Source organism: Anser anser, assembly GCF_964211835.1.
Source record: "Anser anser genome assembly, chromosome: 6".
Classification (NCBI taxonomy): Eukaryota; Metazoa; Chordata; class Aves; order Anseriformes; family Anatidae; genus Anser; species Anser anser.
In genome coordinates this window covers 3312678-3330107 of record NC_139726.1, presented here as the reverse complement: position 1 = coordinate 3330107, position 17430 = coordinate 3312678, and the positions used below count along the sequence as shown (strand labels likewise).

Here is a 17430-nt window from a genome sequence, read left to right as displayed (position 1 = left end):
TCCTGCAAACTCTCCGTCTCCTTATTAGTTAGGTCAAAGACTGAGTGTCTGGACTGTCTGAGCAATCCTCTCCTGTAGATGTGCATCTCCCAAGCAAGACAGAAAACCCATTGACAGAAAACAGTGGGTAATTTACACTGCTCGTGCCAAAGCTGCACATGTTCTGTCGATAAATGGAAGACTTAATTCTTCAGGATAGCAATTCAGGCATTTTAAAGGGTTTCCTAATGAGGTAAAATTCACTAATGAGATAAAGAATAAAGAAAGAAAGAAAAAAACTTTTTTCCTTACAATTACAGAAATGCAGAGTAAGTAAATTCCAAAAATGTCCACAGCATTATGTATTAGACATGTAATAAAATGAGATCATTAAGACTTTGTATTCTTTTTCCAACTCTCTATGAAAACCTGTTTATCACAGCTACATTGAGTTACCTTTTTAGATATGAATGACTTGCTACTCAAGACGAGCACATTAATGTTACTAATTCTCCTACCTGGCACTTCCAGAATGCTAACAAAAATATTCCCCACTATTTTCCTTTTCTACACAAAGACGCTAAGTTTTAACAAGATTCACAAAACCACCAACCACTGCAAACTGATACACAAAATAATCTCTGTTTATTCTTTCTTGCACCTCCCAACAGCTTTCAAAAGATTCAAAAGTCTTCTGTGGGGCAAAGACCAGGTCACATGTTTCCTCAGCTTTACCAGCAAATTGTACTTTCTTACTCCAAATTTCAGCCTGAGAAAGATAAAAGGGTTTGTCCGCTTTTCGGGGGGTGGGGGTGATTTTTTTCCACTTTGAACAAAAGGTCTGATTTCTGATTTTCTAAACAAGCATTTCCTGATGCAAAGGCTCTTTCTACAACTTCCAGAAAGGTTAAGAATTGAGTGGACAACTAGCACTCAATATATATATAGCTATATAAGTCCCTAAACATTTAACCGAAGTGATTATTTCCACTGCTTTCTTTCCTTCTACCTACCCTTGAGTTACAAAATCAGCTGGGATTACATCTGAACTGCATGTCATGTTGAGAAAGGACATAGTTTCCAATACACAGCAGGACAGAAAGAAAGGATGCTATGCTAAAAGAACAGTTACAGGCTGTGTTTAGCAGTCAAACAAAATGTGACACTCTTAAGTATCGGTATTGCCTCAGTAAAGCCAGGTTGTCTGTTCACCTTACATTACGCTACAAATTCTTAACATAGCTTTAGGTTATCCAGCTTTATTTAGCTGCTGACAGAAGGACTTTTACTATTGTGGATGAAGGCAACTGTCTCCAGAATTGATCTCATTAGCAAAGTTTCCATAGGAAAGAAGATTAGAGAAAGCAACTGATTTTCTTGACTTGTACTAGTATTTCAATGGCAGCAAAGCAATTTCTTCTTCCTCAGAGGCATTGGTTTCAGATCACATTTTTAACTCTAGTTCAGACCTCAAATAATTCTGAACACAATCAAGGATAAGTGACTGCTCTCCTTTAGAGCAAACTAGGCATTCAGCATGGCCAAGCCCTAGCTTTTGATGAGCGTCATATTTTTTCATAGGCTGTGTATATGACATTCAAAATAAAGACAGTATAATAAATAAATACAAAATAAATTCAAAATAAAGACAGAGTTAAATGCATTCGATATAGTTCCAGTTTAAGACGACGGAAATTGAGTATGCACATCCAAAGATAAAATTTGCCCCTAAATTTGGCAGATGGAGTCCAGAAATATTGTCAATGTCAGAAAAGAAGTACTTATTTGTAACTATAGGATGCTAAAAAAACAAAGGAATACTATATTTCAATTCTGCATATGTTTTGGACAACAATTTAACATAGAGTGCTGTTTTAATGTCATTTAAATATCTGTAAATTCATCTAAAATTTTCAGGGAAAAAAATCCTTTAATGAAATCTAAAGAAATGATTTAATTCCACAACTGATAAGCTCTATTTTTATTTATTTATTTTCGTAATTTTTCTAAAGATTATATCCTGCCCAACATCAGAGCAGGAACACTCTGCACAAGCCAAGAGAGGAAAGGAACAACCTCTATGCTTTGCAAGATGAAATATGAGAATGGGGCATGGACAGGAAGAAAATAATATGGCAATTCAGAGGATTCACTATTCTAAATGCCCTAGTTTGGAGAGAACTAAGGGGCTTAGTAATATCTACAAAGTAGCTATGATGTGCTTCTGCCTGCTGCAAACAGCAGCCGCACAAATCCCTGTTCATGCAGGCTTCATGCAAGGGTCCAGATTTGGCCAGCAGTCATTATTTTTGTCTCCAAGTTTCAATATTTATACTGAAGTCACATTCGTAGTTGAAGCTGTCATCCCGAAGGAAAAAATTGTTGTAGTTCTTGTCCTATATACGGACATTATATAATTCTGACTATTATCTCTAAGGTCTCTCTGGCAAACTTTCCACCACTCTTTCTCTGTTAGGTCTCGAGCTGATCAGAGTCAGGGTTCATTTATATTTCTGATCACTGGCTGGACAATGTCCCTGGGGTGGTGAAGTCTACTATGGCAGAAAAGAAATGTAATTTTCTGGCTGTTATATTCTAATTCATTTAATTAGGGGTTTTCTTGGATCTTCTCTTGGGTGTGTGTCTTTTCATGTTTAGAGGTTTCTGTAGAAAATCTATCTCCTTTCCAGAAAGACACAGGGAAGGTCCTCCTGCAAGTGTAGGTCTTGTTTGCTCTGCATCAAATTAATGTTCATCACATCAGCAGCAGCATATACCTTTCCATGATCTCCCTAAAATTAGTAGCCTTGAGAAATAATTATAGCGCAGCAACCCCCAGAGAAATGAACATATTTTAGATACACTAGCAATGAAAAAAAAATAAAAAATAAAAAAAGGTTTTAAGGTATATCTTAAGGTATATCTTTTAAAAGTGGAGACCCTAACAAAATTTAAGTCCAAATAGTTAAAAGAAGCAGACTGAGCTCTAATTGGGAGACATATTGCTGCTAAAAATGTGAACCTTTTCACATTTCACACCCCAGGCAGAGCTCAAGGAGAGGTAGAATTATATCATATTCTTTAAATAAATAAAAAATGGAAAAAAATATTAATCTGCATTGTACTGATGCTTACATGCCCGAAGCCAAACTTCCACTTCATTGTGCTATGTTCTCTATATGCAGCACGAGTCTCTGCCTTGAGAAGTTTTCAGTCAAACCAAGAAAAGTTGGGAGAAATAACATGTTACCTTCATTCCACTGAGACATGGGGAGGTTACATGACTCCTCCAAGCTGATGCAAGATGTCTCTGGCAATACCCAGATCTGAGAGGGATTTTTGCACCTGAGGAGTTAGGTACATTCAAGCACATGAAGAGTGAAAGTATTAGTGAAACAAATTTTCCATATTCTCTCTAACATAATATATATGTAAGGAAGGAAAAAGAGGGAAGATTTTCTAGCTAAATTTTCAAGATTTCAAATGTAACTACATAAGTGCACCAATATGAGTGTGGAGAGGAATGTCACTGTGCACTTCCTTAAGCCTGGAAGAATATGTATTAACAACAAAAAAAAAAAAAGTTAAATGGGAGCTAAGGTTAAGAAGAAAAATCAGTAAAAGAATTTCTGAGTTTATTAGTAAAAAATAGTTTCAAAGTGAAGTATTTTTATTACAGAAAATTTAAGGAACACATTTTAAATCAAATGTTTCATTTAACCTTCCAGTGATTTTTTTACCTTTCATTTTTTGTGAGAAAAAGAGTAACAATAACAAAAAAGCCATAACTCAAAGTGTTTCATTTGTAATTATGCTGATACTTTCTGTTTTATAAGCATCTTGATAAACTGTTACTTGAGACTTATGGAAATTAAAGAATTTTTAACAATCCAGACATTCATGGCAATGTCTGCTACCCAAAACCTTAAGAGTATACTCTAATGATTTCCTGCAAAAATCATTCAGTAATTTACTATTAATGAGTGATAGTGTTTATACACTTAGCTAAGAGGAAAGAGATTTTTTGAGGATACTATATTCTCTTCCCTCAATTACCACGGTATAATTACAGTCAGGAGAAGGCTTTCTAAAATAAATTAGAAATCATTGCTGGTGGTGTTTCTTGTGGCATTCCTAGCCACAGTACCTACCAGCAAAGACAACTAGAACAGACCAAGGTTGTTATCAACTTATATATTCAAGAAGACAATTACATTATCCTGGAACATGAAAAAGGAGTAACTATTAACTGCATTATTTCTGACAATTTCACTCCTTTCTGGGGACAGGAAAAATAGCAAACTAAGTGGCATCCTGATCATGTTTTATTGGCCAAGTCTCTTTTGGTTCACTGAGCAGGTGGTGAAAGCCAAATTGCCTTCAGTAGCCAGCAAGAGCACCGGTAATATTCTTACCAAGGTTGTGGTTGTTATAAGGAACATAACAATAAAGAAAATTGGGATGTTGTAAATAAGAATATCACAATAAAATGAAATATTCAGTGAACTAGATCTGTTTGTGAGATTCATGTAGAAATGAAACTGATGATGCTGAATCTACTAGCTTCAAATCTCTCCAGGGTGCTCTCATTGCAAACTCTCAGAATTAACAAAATTCTATCATAGCAGAGAGAGTATCTACAGCTTTCTTATACTTCTCAGATAACTAGAATCATAATTTGAACAAATATCAGGATACAAATACCCCTCATCAGTTTTTCCTTTACTTAGCAAAATAGTAAGAAGAAACTAGAATACATTAGGTGGCGAAATGATAGATAGGCAGCTTTGCCTTCTTTTGCACATTCACTAGAGTTATATAACTTCACAGAGATTTGGGGGTTTGGTTTAAAATATATATATATACTTTTGGAGTTGTAAATTCATTTGATAAAAATGAGGAAAGGTATTGCATTGTTAATTTTATTTTACTCCAGATACCCAGTTTGTTACTTCTCCAGTTATACAGATATACAGATACTTATACATTCTATTATCATAATTAATATTTGGTTTTAGTTTTGCTTTATACCAGATTTCCGCTATCATTGCAATAGCACCCCAGAGAGTGAGAAGTGCTTGACAAAACAAGGGGGATGAGCAGGCACACAACCTTGCTTATTTTTGCTTGCTCTGACGTCCCTGCACGCAGCCACAGGCAAGTATCCAAGCCAAGTTCAGGGCATCCTGGAACCTCATTCAACTTTTGCCAACTCCCTGTTATGTCAAGAGACTCTCAGACTTCCCAGACCCCAGCATCAGCTCTGGTATTTAAACTGTAGAGAGTCAAATGGATATTAAACTTTTTTTATCATCCTAGCTACTTTATATCCTAAATACACAATCTTAAAGTCCTTTCAGTGGGAAAATCCTCCTACAGTTGTTTGCATTGCTGGTAAGACAGTTGTATAAGACAAAGCTATTTTAAAGCAGATCATAATCTGCCCCATAAGAGTCCTCATTTTCTTACAGGAAACACTTCTTTTTGTGGTTCCTTTGCCAGTATTAGCTAAGGAAGCTGTGGGGCAATAGGAATCCAGCTTCCACTACCGCTGTCCCACTGACCTAGACAGTAGATATGCCAATGCTGGAGGTCACTGGAGGTGACCTACAATGCACCATCTGCCATAGCTCCATCCCTGACATGGAGCCAGCCAGGTGTTCCAAGAGCTTAAATCGTGATATGTTATTCTGATCTTGACTATTATTACAAAATGGGATAATCAAGTTGTCCAGGAAGATGATCTTTTCCTGTCAAGAAGAATGCCTCACTTTGCTATTATAAACTTGAAATATTCACAGTGCGAGGCTTACGATGAGAATCTGGTAATTCAGCACAAAGTTTATAGATGCTTAATCATATATCTTAATAAAAAATTATACATTCATAGACTAACTGAGACATATTCTGATTACCTGTCTTTTGAGAAACGGACTGCTTTAGAAAATTATTTGGAGTACTCTACTATTGTACCTGTCCTACACTTTTAATTAAAAATGTATTGATGCATGACTAAATTGTGCACAGTGAAAAACAGACCTATTTTAGTTCAATTGCAGTAATGTACACATAACCCAATGAAGTAAGCCCATACAATTATAACAGGAAGACAGCCCCAGCACAGTTATACTTTTTCAGGTCAACCTCATACCAGATGTATACGCTGTAGAGCCAATCATCACAAATCAATGTGGACTCAATCAGCACAAATGAATTTACTAATCTACTCTAAATACCTGTAATGAAGTCATTTCAGTAACCTATCGTAAATTAAACGTGTGGAGAAATTAATACAGAGTAATGATTAACATTATTTTATGGAGTATTTCTTGACAAAGTCTGCTAAGTAAGGCAATCTTCACCCAATATTTTAATACAACAAGCACATGCAACTGGAAGTACATTGGCTTACGTTCTGTTACAGCTAGAATTATGAAATCAGTGCATGGTTTACAAAAAAAAAGTCTTTTGAGGCCAACATCCTCTGTTAGTATAATATTGAATTTAGACTGATGAGAGATAAATGCGCTCTCAATTAAAATGCACTGAAGAGTGCAAATTCAGAAAAAAAATAGTTATCACATGGGAAAGAACTAACACCTATATTGCGATGTCTCAGTTGATGACTAAATGCACAATTCGAATTATTGGTAAGACATGCAATGGCATCTAAGATGTTAGGACAGGCATAAGCAATATTTATATTTGCATAAACACATAGGGCTTTGTCTCCCTATGTTGATAGAAGTGTTTAATGATGAAAGATTAATTATAAGTGACATCACAAGTGGGTTTCTATACATGCAATAGATGGACTTGGTTCCTTACTTCACTAGAAGGTATTTATTTAAGATTGGAAAATGGCAAACTGGAAATAAAGGCACATTCCCTATTCAAGGAAACATGCTAAAGACTGAACAGATATTTGTGAGTTGCTTAGATGCTGCAGAAATGAGAAGACTAAAAATAGATGCTTTTTCTAGAATATTGTTCTCTAGATAGGTATTTCCTCTTTTGTAATTTGATATTTTATTTCTGCAGTTGAGGTTTATTTACGTTCCTCCCCAGTCCCTCATTTCTACCCTTCTCCACAGCAGGAACCCTGCATTGCCATCGCATTTGCGTCACCCACCTCAGCTTTCCAGAGAAAGACAAAAATAGTTAAAACATGCAGACAGTTTCTTGAACACTGCGGGTTGAATTTCATCAAATAAGGTTCTTTGCAAGTGAAAAAAAAAATTGTTTTTTCTTTTTTTTTTTTTTTAAAAAAAAAGGTATTAAATGAAACGGTCTTTGCATCACTGTTTTCAGTCTTTTGGTGTTAAGTGCATAAAGATTTTTCCAGCAAAACGCTTTTTCACTGAAAATGCCAAAATGCTGAAATCAAAACTTTACACGGGAATAAACCTTGAAAGTTTTCATACTCAGAATCAAATTTTCACCAAGATCACAGGCTGACATATGGAGGACATGGAGGATCTAGCTTCTGCTCACTACTCTGCCTGACTGCAAAAAAGGCAAGCAAGTGCTTGAACAACGATGTTCTTGGCTCTCCTGATGTGCGTACCAACTTTCTCAAAGCTGTGAAAATCCTCATAGCTCTGAGTGCGGGAAGAGACCCGTTCTCCTTTCTACCTGGACAGCACTCTGCCTTCTGTACAAAGACACTCTAGAAAATATGTGTAGTATAACTCCATTTCATTCTATGGAGCACTTTTTTAATACACTCCTCAATATTCCTTACTAAAACATAGTTTTATTCCCCCAGCATAGGTCATGCAGATTGTGAAGAACAACAAATATTTAATTTTACTCTCTTAGCTACACTGAGGAGAAAAACATTCTCAATGATGTTGAAAAAAATGAGGAAATCACATTTTTAAATATGGACATGTATATTGTACAAAATACTAATAGAAAATAGCCGTTTTAAACACTCATATAAATGCAGCCTGTGTTTGGTCCCAGTCTGAGTGGCTATAACAACCTGATAGAACGCTTCTCAGAACGAACTCTACTTTGTGGTTTATTCTCCACTGTGAGGCAAAGCACATCACTCCTTGTTACAAGATCTGTTACACTGAGGAACAATGAGATGAATTTTAGCCTTAAATCTGAGTTTCTTGACCTTTCAAGTCAGATTTCAAAACCCCATTTGAGCAGTGCTTTTTGTTTATGAATATGTTTGTGAAGTGAAGAGCCAGAACTGACATAATTTTATTTTCTTGTTTTTTGACCCTCTTTTGGTGTAAAATAGATTTTTCCATTGTCATCCTTACTTATTTTATTCTCCATAAAGTTAGCAATCATTACATTAAAGATGTTTTGAGTGCTTTACATTGATCTATTTAAGCCTGATAGGTAATGTTTTCATTTGAACAAAGGAGACAGAAAAATTGTCAATCCACTGAAATAAAAATGAATACTAAAAATATTCTTGAAAGAACTGTACTCACTTGATTTCTAAAATGTGCTATATTGTTTTAAATATATATAAAAAAACACACCTCAATGCACTTCGAAAATATAGCATGAGTAAAGAAGTACAAATAATCTTTAATTTAAAAAATAAAAACCACGCAAAAGCTTGATTTTTTTTCATTATAAAGTAAATAAGCCAAAAAAAACTATTTTATCTTAGTTCAAAAATGTAAGGTCACAATAATTTCTTTAAGGATGTCACTCATAATAACTCATTACTTTCAAGAGCCTTAAAAAAGCTGACTACATAGTACTACTTATAAACAAATCTCATGAACATATGTGGGTCATTCTATAACTATAATATAAATGTGACCTAAAAAGTGACACACCAATGTCATGCTATTTTCCTAAATATACCATGTTGTAAAAATAATAATAAAAACTAGATAATCTCCAGAGCATACAAAGCAGGTTTTCAAGTTTAGAAACCTAAATATATCTGGCTTTGCAAAGAAGACAGTGACAAAACGCTAAGACTAGTATGTGTCACTTATCAAAATGCACAAACTGTCAGGCAGTACTACATTATTGTACAGACGGAAGAGGATTTCTACTTTTGCTCCTAATTCACTTAGGTGTTTTTTAAACCTTACTTCTCACAAAGGTAAAACCAGAAGAGCTTTTAACTGTGCTCACCCTGCTTTTCAAGCCTGTCTTCAGTTATGAATCTCTCCCTTGTTAATTCAGAATCAAGTTTTTTTGTTTGGTTGGTTTTTTGGAAGATTAACATACACATTACATAGAGCATCTTACTACTGAAAATGAATGTATGAATGTATGATCTTGAAAAGTAGTACTGAAGCGGGTCTCAAAGATTATAGTTTTTTGTTGTTGTTGTTGCTGTTTTTTTCCATTTCTGAAAGTAACTTACTTTAAAGTCCCTGGAACGGGGTAACATCCATCACAGTATATTTCATTAGTCTTTAAGGCAGCCTTAAATAACTGGGCCTAAAAACAGATCTTGGTTGATATGGCAAGTATCTAAAAAGGATAACTCTGAAAATATCCTCTGCTGGGTTCAGCTTGGATTTTACCCAAATAAATTCAATCACCTCTCATTATGATTGAGGAGAGGAGAGAAGGAAAAAAGGGGGAAAAAAAATCGGGAAAGCAAAGTGCAGCTCTCTTTAATCCATATAGACATGTCTACCCAAATCCCTTTGCTAATGTATTTCTAATTCAGATAGGCTAACTCATCCTGTAATAATGAGAGCTCATGTGAAAATTCAGTGCATTTTTAGTATTTTTCAAGTGTATTAAGTACTTCTATACCATTTTTTAGGGCTTTAGCAGGAAAATCTATCTATATATATATATATATATACAGCTTTCTGAGGTATGCAAGCCAGTTTCCTGGTGTAATTTTGAGTCTATTTAGGAGAAATAAGGAACTGATAGACAAAGTCACACAATTAATTGTCTACTAAGCAGGTAGAGATCTACAAAGGGCATTCCCTCTCCTCTTCCCTCTAGTATTAACGGCTACCAATACAGGTAGCTTCTTAGAGATAGAGAGAGACCTACTTCATCTATGAGGCAAGAAATACAGAGGAATGCTTCAAAATACAAACTTTTTTTAGCTTGTCTCATCCAGCCAGATGTGCAGCTGCAGGTTGGAAATTCAACCTTAGAAACAGAAATGTAGACAGAAATTGGCAGAACTGGAGCTTTTGTGCAGCTGTTACATTCCCTTTCATGTTGTCTGCAGCCTGTACTCAGAACCACACCTGTTATAACTTCCCAGTTCTCTGATGTCTACTGTATCTTCAAGTAACTTGATGTCACATTTCATACAACTGTAGCTTTGATTTAGCTTGACAGCCATACCACTTAACTTTCTCCTTAGAAAAGATAATATTTGCTAATTTGCCGACTGTTAGTCCAGCATTCACACTATGCATCCCCTGCTTTTTCTCTTACAAACTACTATCCAATTTTCGTACCAATTCTAAACTTTTTTTCTATTTCTATTTATTTCTCCTTTCTATTTTTTCTGTACTTTCCTTCATTCTCATTGACACCTGGAGAACCGGTCACCTGTGCAAGCTCTTGTGTTTTGGACACTTGTTCTCGGAAGCCAATAGAGAATGTAACAACAAGCAAGTCATCAAGAGCACAGCAAACAACCTACACACAAATGCAAGAACCTATTGATTGTTTTAGGCAGGAATTACAGACCACACAGAGGTGTAAAGCAGTTCACAGCAAACCAAGTAAACCAAGACAGACGCGTAAATGACAGGTCTCCTATGTGTCATTATTTATTATTTACCTTCTCATGACTGCATATTTCTGGGAAGATATGTTACCTTATGGTACTAAAGTTTTTAAATTATATCAGAACCATGCAGACAAAAGAATATTTTTCCTGTACTAGTAATTCAGCAAACTCAAACAAATATGCATATGATTCATGTTTACATGTGGCTCACCAGACATTTTAGCTGAACTTAAATTAGTAATAGTGATATACTGACACTTCTTGTCTTCAATGACAAGTACACACAGAGTGTATTTTTCTATTAAAATTCAGGTGCCTAATATTAACTAAGAATTATTAGATTTTGAAGGTCACGGGGCAGCTGATGCAATTTTCATACATGATCAGGGAATTAATATCCCATAATCAGATAAACAGTACAGGTGGACTGCTTTTTAACGTATACCACCATGTTTATTTTCATTCATTTTAATACATCATTATTTAGGTACTTTGGTTCTGTAACATGCAAGAAAATGATTAATGTTACTTAATGATGGAATGGAAGTTTCTTGCCAGAAAAGTTATAGCAAAAGACTTTGAAATGAAAAAAAAAATAAAATTATATGGACTATAGGAAACACACAGGGAAAATGTTGCATCTAAATGATCCTGTATCATTTTACATCGCTGTGACATAATAAAACTATCAAGATGTTTGCTACTCTGATAGGAAGTATAACACCCCACCTACTTCACAGGAAGAGCTATAACTTGTATACATTATCTGTGTTTAAGGGCTTGCCGTTATGCAGGTTTTAGAACAAGATTTTCCTACAAAAAGGAAAAAATGGTTCCACATGCAGATGGATGTTTAGAAAATAGTATTATATGACTCAAGGATACACAACTCCTCTCTCCTCTCTGCAAACACTTTAGCAAATCAAATAATGGCTTTACAATATAATCACAGCTATTCATTACTACTATCCTTTTACGTACAGTTGTAATGGCATACATATTAGTGGCACTTCATACAGATATGACTACTAAAACATGCTGGGTACTTTCTTTTCCAATCCCACAGAAGCAGAAAAGATGTACACAGCTTTCTCAACTCCGTGGTACAAAGCAGAGTACATAAAATTGTGCACATGCCCATGTCACTGTGTGATCAGGACATAATAAATATTACTGTTAAGTTAATGTCTTCCCACAAAAGTAGGTTTTGGAACAGAAAGACAAATAGGTGTCTTTTAACACATATTCAAAGGTTTAAGCATATGCAGAATATTTAGATTCAATGCTCCTAAAATTGAACAATGCAAATAAATATTAGCTGTTTGACCTTTTTAACCGACAAACATTTTTCCCAATTTAAAAATACACAGACACATTCCACTTTCCCAGCTGAGTCCTCCACAAAATGCCAGTTTTAAAGGTAGTATAGTTTTTAATGGTTCAGTAACGATATACAACACCATGAAAACAGGGGTTTATGATGGCCTTTAGCTACAGCAATGTGAATGGCGCCTCTACAATTTTATTTGGTTTAAAAAAAAAATACTTGCTCAAGTGATGTAATAGACCTTCCCATCAAATTTCCTTTCCTGTTTTGCAGAACTGCACATGTATTGTTTTTTATATGCCAATGAGTTTGTTGGTGATAAAATGCTGCCAAAGCCGTCTTTGATGAATGGCAATAAATTCAAATGCTTTATATTATACTGCACTTTTTTTTTCTTCTTTTTAGGAGAGACGGGAAAACATACAAATTTATCATAATTCATGCTATCTATTTGACCTTGCAAGTACGAGCCAAAAAATCATAACATCCAAAAAGCAACAGTTCCAGCTAGTTATTCTTTTTACTTCTGATTCTGCTAATCATAACACAGAGAGCTCTCACCACAAAATAAAGTAAGAATAGTGCATTTATGCTTATTAATCTATGAAAAATGAATGGAAAAAAAAATTAAATTACTTTGATTCAAATGCCCCCTTCAAAAGAAAGCATTCTGATGAAAAAAGCCATTTGCACAGTGGAAGTTTTGTAAGGGTTTGGGTAAAAGAGATGTAACTGCCACTAGAGAAGCCTGATTTCAGAGCATATCTGCTGCTGCTTGGAAAAGAAAGAAAGATTATTATCTAGGTGTTCAGGGTGTTGAAAATGCATTTGATATTTGGAAGAAGGGGTTAATTTGAAGGCTGTAGCACATCCCTTAGTTCATTCCTCTCCCTTGCATTCTGGCTTGGCACGGTATGATCTATAAGATGCTCTGAGCCCCATTTTTAAACCATTAATTTTCAACTGAATTCTACCTCCTTCATTTTATTTATCTTAACCTTCTATTGTTTAGTGAAAATTAGAGAAAGTACTTTGATATACAAAAAATATCAATACTACACCATTTTCCATACAAATGACTCTTAACCCCAGTGGATACAGGTGATTTTCAGACCAAGTTTTTGTGCCATTTCTATGCAACATCATGAAATGATCTCCCCTTTTTCATCTCACCTCTGTAAATAGGTAAGTATTAACGAGCTCCTCTGAAAATATCTAATTCACATACACCTCTCAGGAAGATATGTACATTTCTGAGAAAGAAAAGGATTTAAAACCACCTGTAATCTGAACACTTTTTCTAGATGCATCATCATTACAGCAGCAATACATGTGGCCAGTTCAATTTCTCAGTACATCAGAAATGTTTTATCATTAGACATTTAAGGAATATTAATCAATAATATAGCATCAGATTTAATATGCTATTGATTGGCTCTATCTTAAATACAGAGGAGTGTAAATTTAATTAGGGATTCTGTTTCAAAATAACCATGATGACTTCTGTATATACAGACCAAGAGTTGATTTAGACTGGGAAACAAGTGCCCAATAGTAAGGCATGTTTGCCACAGATTGTCCAAAGACAAAAAACACACCAACAATATGGACTGTCATAATATAAGGTCTTGTCTTTACACTGCTTGGAATCCCCTGGTTATTCACTGATACTGTTAAGCATAGTGCATGTTTTTTAGCTGTCTTTCCTTTATATACTTGTATATACTTGTATCAATATTCACTACAGTCATTTGCAGTCTGTATCCCTTCAACTTTGGCTGTTTTCTATCTCATATAGCAACTGAACCTGTACCGAGGTCATTAAGCAGCAAATGTGTGAAATAGCCTTTAGCATACTTTCAGCAAAATCTTCTAATTGTTTTTGTCTCAGTAGGTAGATACAAAATAGTTTCCTTAAAAGAGAACCAGAGAAATACAGAAACTTGTCTTTTTTCCTTAATGACTTTTATTGATAGTTTTGTTTTGCTTTTAGTTTGGGCCTGAATCCCACAGACTTTCATATCTATGTAGGCATTTTAAATCAGTAATTTATGTCATAGGTTGAATCACATAATAATGGTATTTATAGTTTATCATATTCACATAGCTTTCTGGGTGTGTACCTCGGAGGCAAAAGAAGCAAATTTTTATTAACACATGTTTATACATAATTGACCATTTGGGAAGTAGGAAGAAGAAATGGCTGTGATTTACATAGTTTAAGAAATGTCTTAGAGCACCTCACCCAGTCTGGAGCTCCCACTGTGACAGATGAGCAAATGCCCATGGGAGATGACAGCATGGTATTTATGGTATTTCCTTCTGAGACAATTAAGTAACATATGCCAAGACCATAGGGATTATCTCTGAGCTACACAGTATGTAACTCTATCTGAGGAGAAATATAATATTTTATAAATTTGACAAACCATAAGAAAGAAAAAATTGATTCAACCATTTTAATAATGCAGTAACTTTTCTCTGACTTAATCAGACATTTCTCAATTTTTTTGCAATAAAACAGTGACAAGCTAACATCCCACATACTACTTCAGAGTTAATGTGTGGGGCTGGAGAAGGTCTCACACTCACACACAAAGCACAGGCTGCTATCCTGTGATGAAACTACGTGACAAATGCTTAATCTAGAATAGCTCTGATTTTACACCCAGAGTAAAGAATATAGCCAACTTTAAAAACCCTACACTTTTCTTCATTGAAGGTCTTTGATACAATCCCCAAAATAGGAGCTAGTATTACTTTGCTTAGAAAATCTTCACCAATTTTCACCTTGTGCAACTATTTATTCTTTTCCAAAGTGGATGTAAAACATAACACTAATGTTTTGTTACTGTTTTATGCACAATTTATTTTAGCAATATGCACTACGTAACAATTTATTTATGAATGTACTTACATCCACAGGTGTACAAGAACTCTATATATTATGCCAACATTCTGCGTTTGCATGGCCAATAGGATCCAGGTTATAGTGCTACAGTTTCTATAAATATTTGCAGCGGCATTACCAGTCCAAGAATTAATTATTTGTGTTCTTGTGTTAATTTTCATGTTTACTTTTTAGAGCACTGGATTTTCTTGCCCTCTGGTAAAGAGAACTAATTCAGAGGAATGCTTAATGCATACATCATTCTGCAGAAATTTTGTTTGTCACAAAGCAGGAGAAAAATACATTTGTTGTACATATTCAAAATGGTTTTAGATGTTAGGTGAATGAGTACAAGTGAAATCAGATACACATTATAACTTTTAAAATGTCACATGGACCACTTCAGAAACTCTCACTAGTAAATCTGAAGTTTCTCACACTTAAATAAGAGAGAGAATGGATGAAGAAACAGACTTCCAATATACCTAAAGATCAGGTTTCATACAATATCTTCACAAATGTCAAAAATGAAAACGAGATCTATCATCTATCTATTTATCTGATAGATGTAAACTCTTTAATTTTCTATATCATTTTTGTATGTTTAAATTATAAATTCCAGATATTTAAGAAATTTGCAGCAGTCATCATTTTTACCATTGTACATGCCCTGGCTGTTCTTCTTCAGCCCCTACCATAATAGCATCTTAACTAGTGGATCTAAGACCATAATATTTTTGTCCACAAATTATAATTAAGTCATTTGTTATGCATCATATGTTCAAAGAGTTGATAATTTCTAAACTATTGCAGCTGAAAGAAAACACACCTCTAATGGAGCATTTTGCTGTGTTTTCCACACCGTTTTTTTGTTGAACTCCTTTTTTTTTTTTTACCCAATACTTATATCAGCAAACTTCTATTAACATGAAAATATGTATCATGATTTTAACTTCAGAAGTTATCTAATGGATAGTGAGAAACAAAACCAAATCCCAGCAGACATATTGATTAATTCATCCAATTATTGTAAAACTTGAGTCAAGAATATAACAAAGGTGTTAATTACAAAATAGCCAAGATGTCAAGTCTACATTTTATTTCAACAGTCATGGGTATAGCTTCTGTTCCCATACTACAGCTATAGTGTGATAAGAAAGTAATGCTCCAGAGAGGACATTACTGAAAGTTATGGATGGGCCAGTTTGGCAACTAATAGATCCTTAATGGCTTCCTGAAGTAGCCTACAATCTCTGGTAATACCATCTCTAGAGGGTCTTCATGATGTATTATGTAATAATTGTAGTGCTTCTAAATATAGTTTGTATTACATTGATTACTGCACCATTAAATTTTTGTGTGTGTGTGAAATTATAATGGAATTTTTTGAGTTTCTTCTATCAATAGAGAACTTTTACAGTTATTTTTTCCCTTATTCTGTCATTAACTTTATTTCAAAATACTTTGAGTGTTGATTATTTTGTATAAAGGGTAATATCTTGGAAGGAAACCTTGTCCTTTTTATTCTTACTGCTTTTCAAAAGCACTTATGGTCTGATAATGACAAACATTTGACGGAGAATGAAAGCCCCTGTGGGACCTTTCATTGCTGTGCTACTGGCCCTGTGATGTTAAACACCCTCACCTTTTTTCTTATCCACGCAAACATATCAGACGACTTGCCTGGCTCCTAGGTGATTTTTATGAAAGTTTTGTTCTCAACATATAGGCAACATTGAACCCAGTAGAGAGTTTCCCTTTGATTCATACAGCAACTCAGTTAATAAAGTTTCACCCTTCTCTCCAAGCTGATCTGCTCTGGCAGGGTCTGACACTTTTTTTTTTTTTCTGTGAGGCTGCGGGAGGGGCTCAGCACAGATCAGGCAGTTGGTAGAGGCATCCAGCCTCTAACAAAATACTCCTAGGGCAGAACAATCCTCCCAGCCTGTTTGCCTCACTCCTCTCAGCCCAACACTCATCAAAGCCCCCCAGACACACACTTCTCAGTCAAGCACCAAATATGCAAATAAATCTAAGTGTGGATCAGGCCATGATCTGGCTGTACCACATCACTATCCTGATTTGCAATGGTGAGGGTGCAGAAGACCTTCTACACTCCCTTATTATTGTGGTTTATTTCACTGTAAATTAATATATTAAATTGTAATTATGCAATTCAGTAAAGCTATTTTGTATATTATAATGATATTGCAGTTTATGTCTGAACAATATTTCCAAAAGACATGAAACATGCTCTGTCCATAGCCACCCTCCCCTCACCAGCCAATTCAAAAAACTAAAGTGTATGTGAAATATTAATTATACTTTCCTTTTGAAGAATCATTCCTTTTCATGTGAAGAAACAGTCTGGCAACGTGGGTGGACAGGCATCAGTTCGCAGCGATATTCATTTCAGTTACAAATCTATTAAATAAAGGACAGACGATATATACTTAATATAGAGAATATCTCATTTTATTGAAAAAGCACAATAGGCCTTTCTGTTCCCTTTTTTTCCCCAAGAACTCC

General features: G+C 34.9%; 1 protein-coding gene across 2 annotated transcripts in view; it reads right to left on the bottom strand.

Annotated features, from left to right (window-relative positions):
- LOC310901250 (uncharacterized protein) overlaps window positions 1-17430 on the bottom strand; it is a 721588-nt gene that overhangs the window by 339961 nt on the left and 364197 nt on the right. Inside the window, exon 6 of one of the 2 annotated variants that reach the window (XM_083840541.1) lies at window positions 14257-17325. The gene's annotated coding sequence lies outside the window, so the exon portion shown is untranslated. Of the gene's footprint in view, window positions 1-3566; window positions 17326-17430 lie in introns of those variants that run through there. The other variant, XR_014585668.1, reaches the window with a different exon arrangement.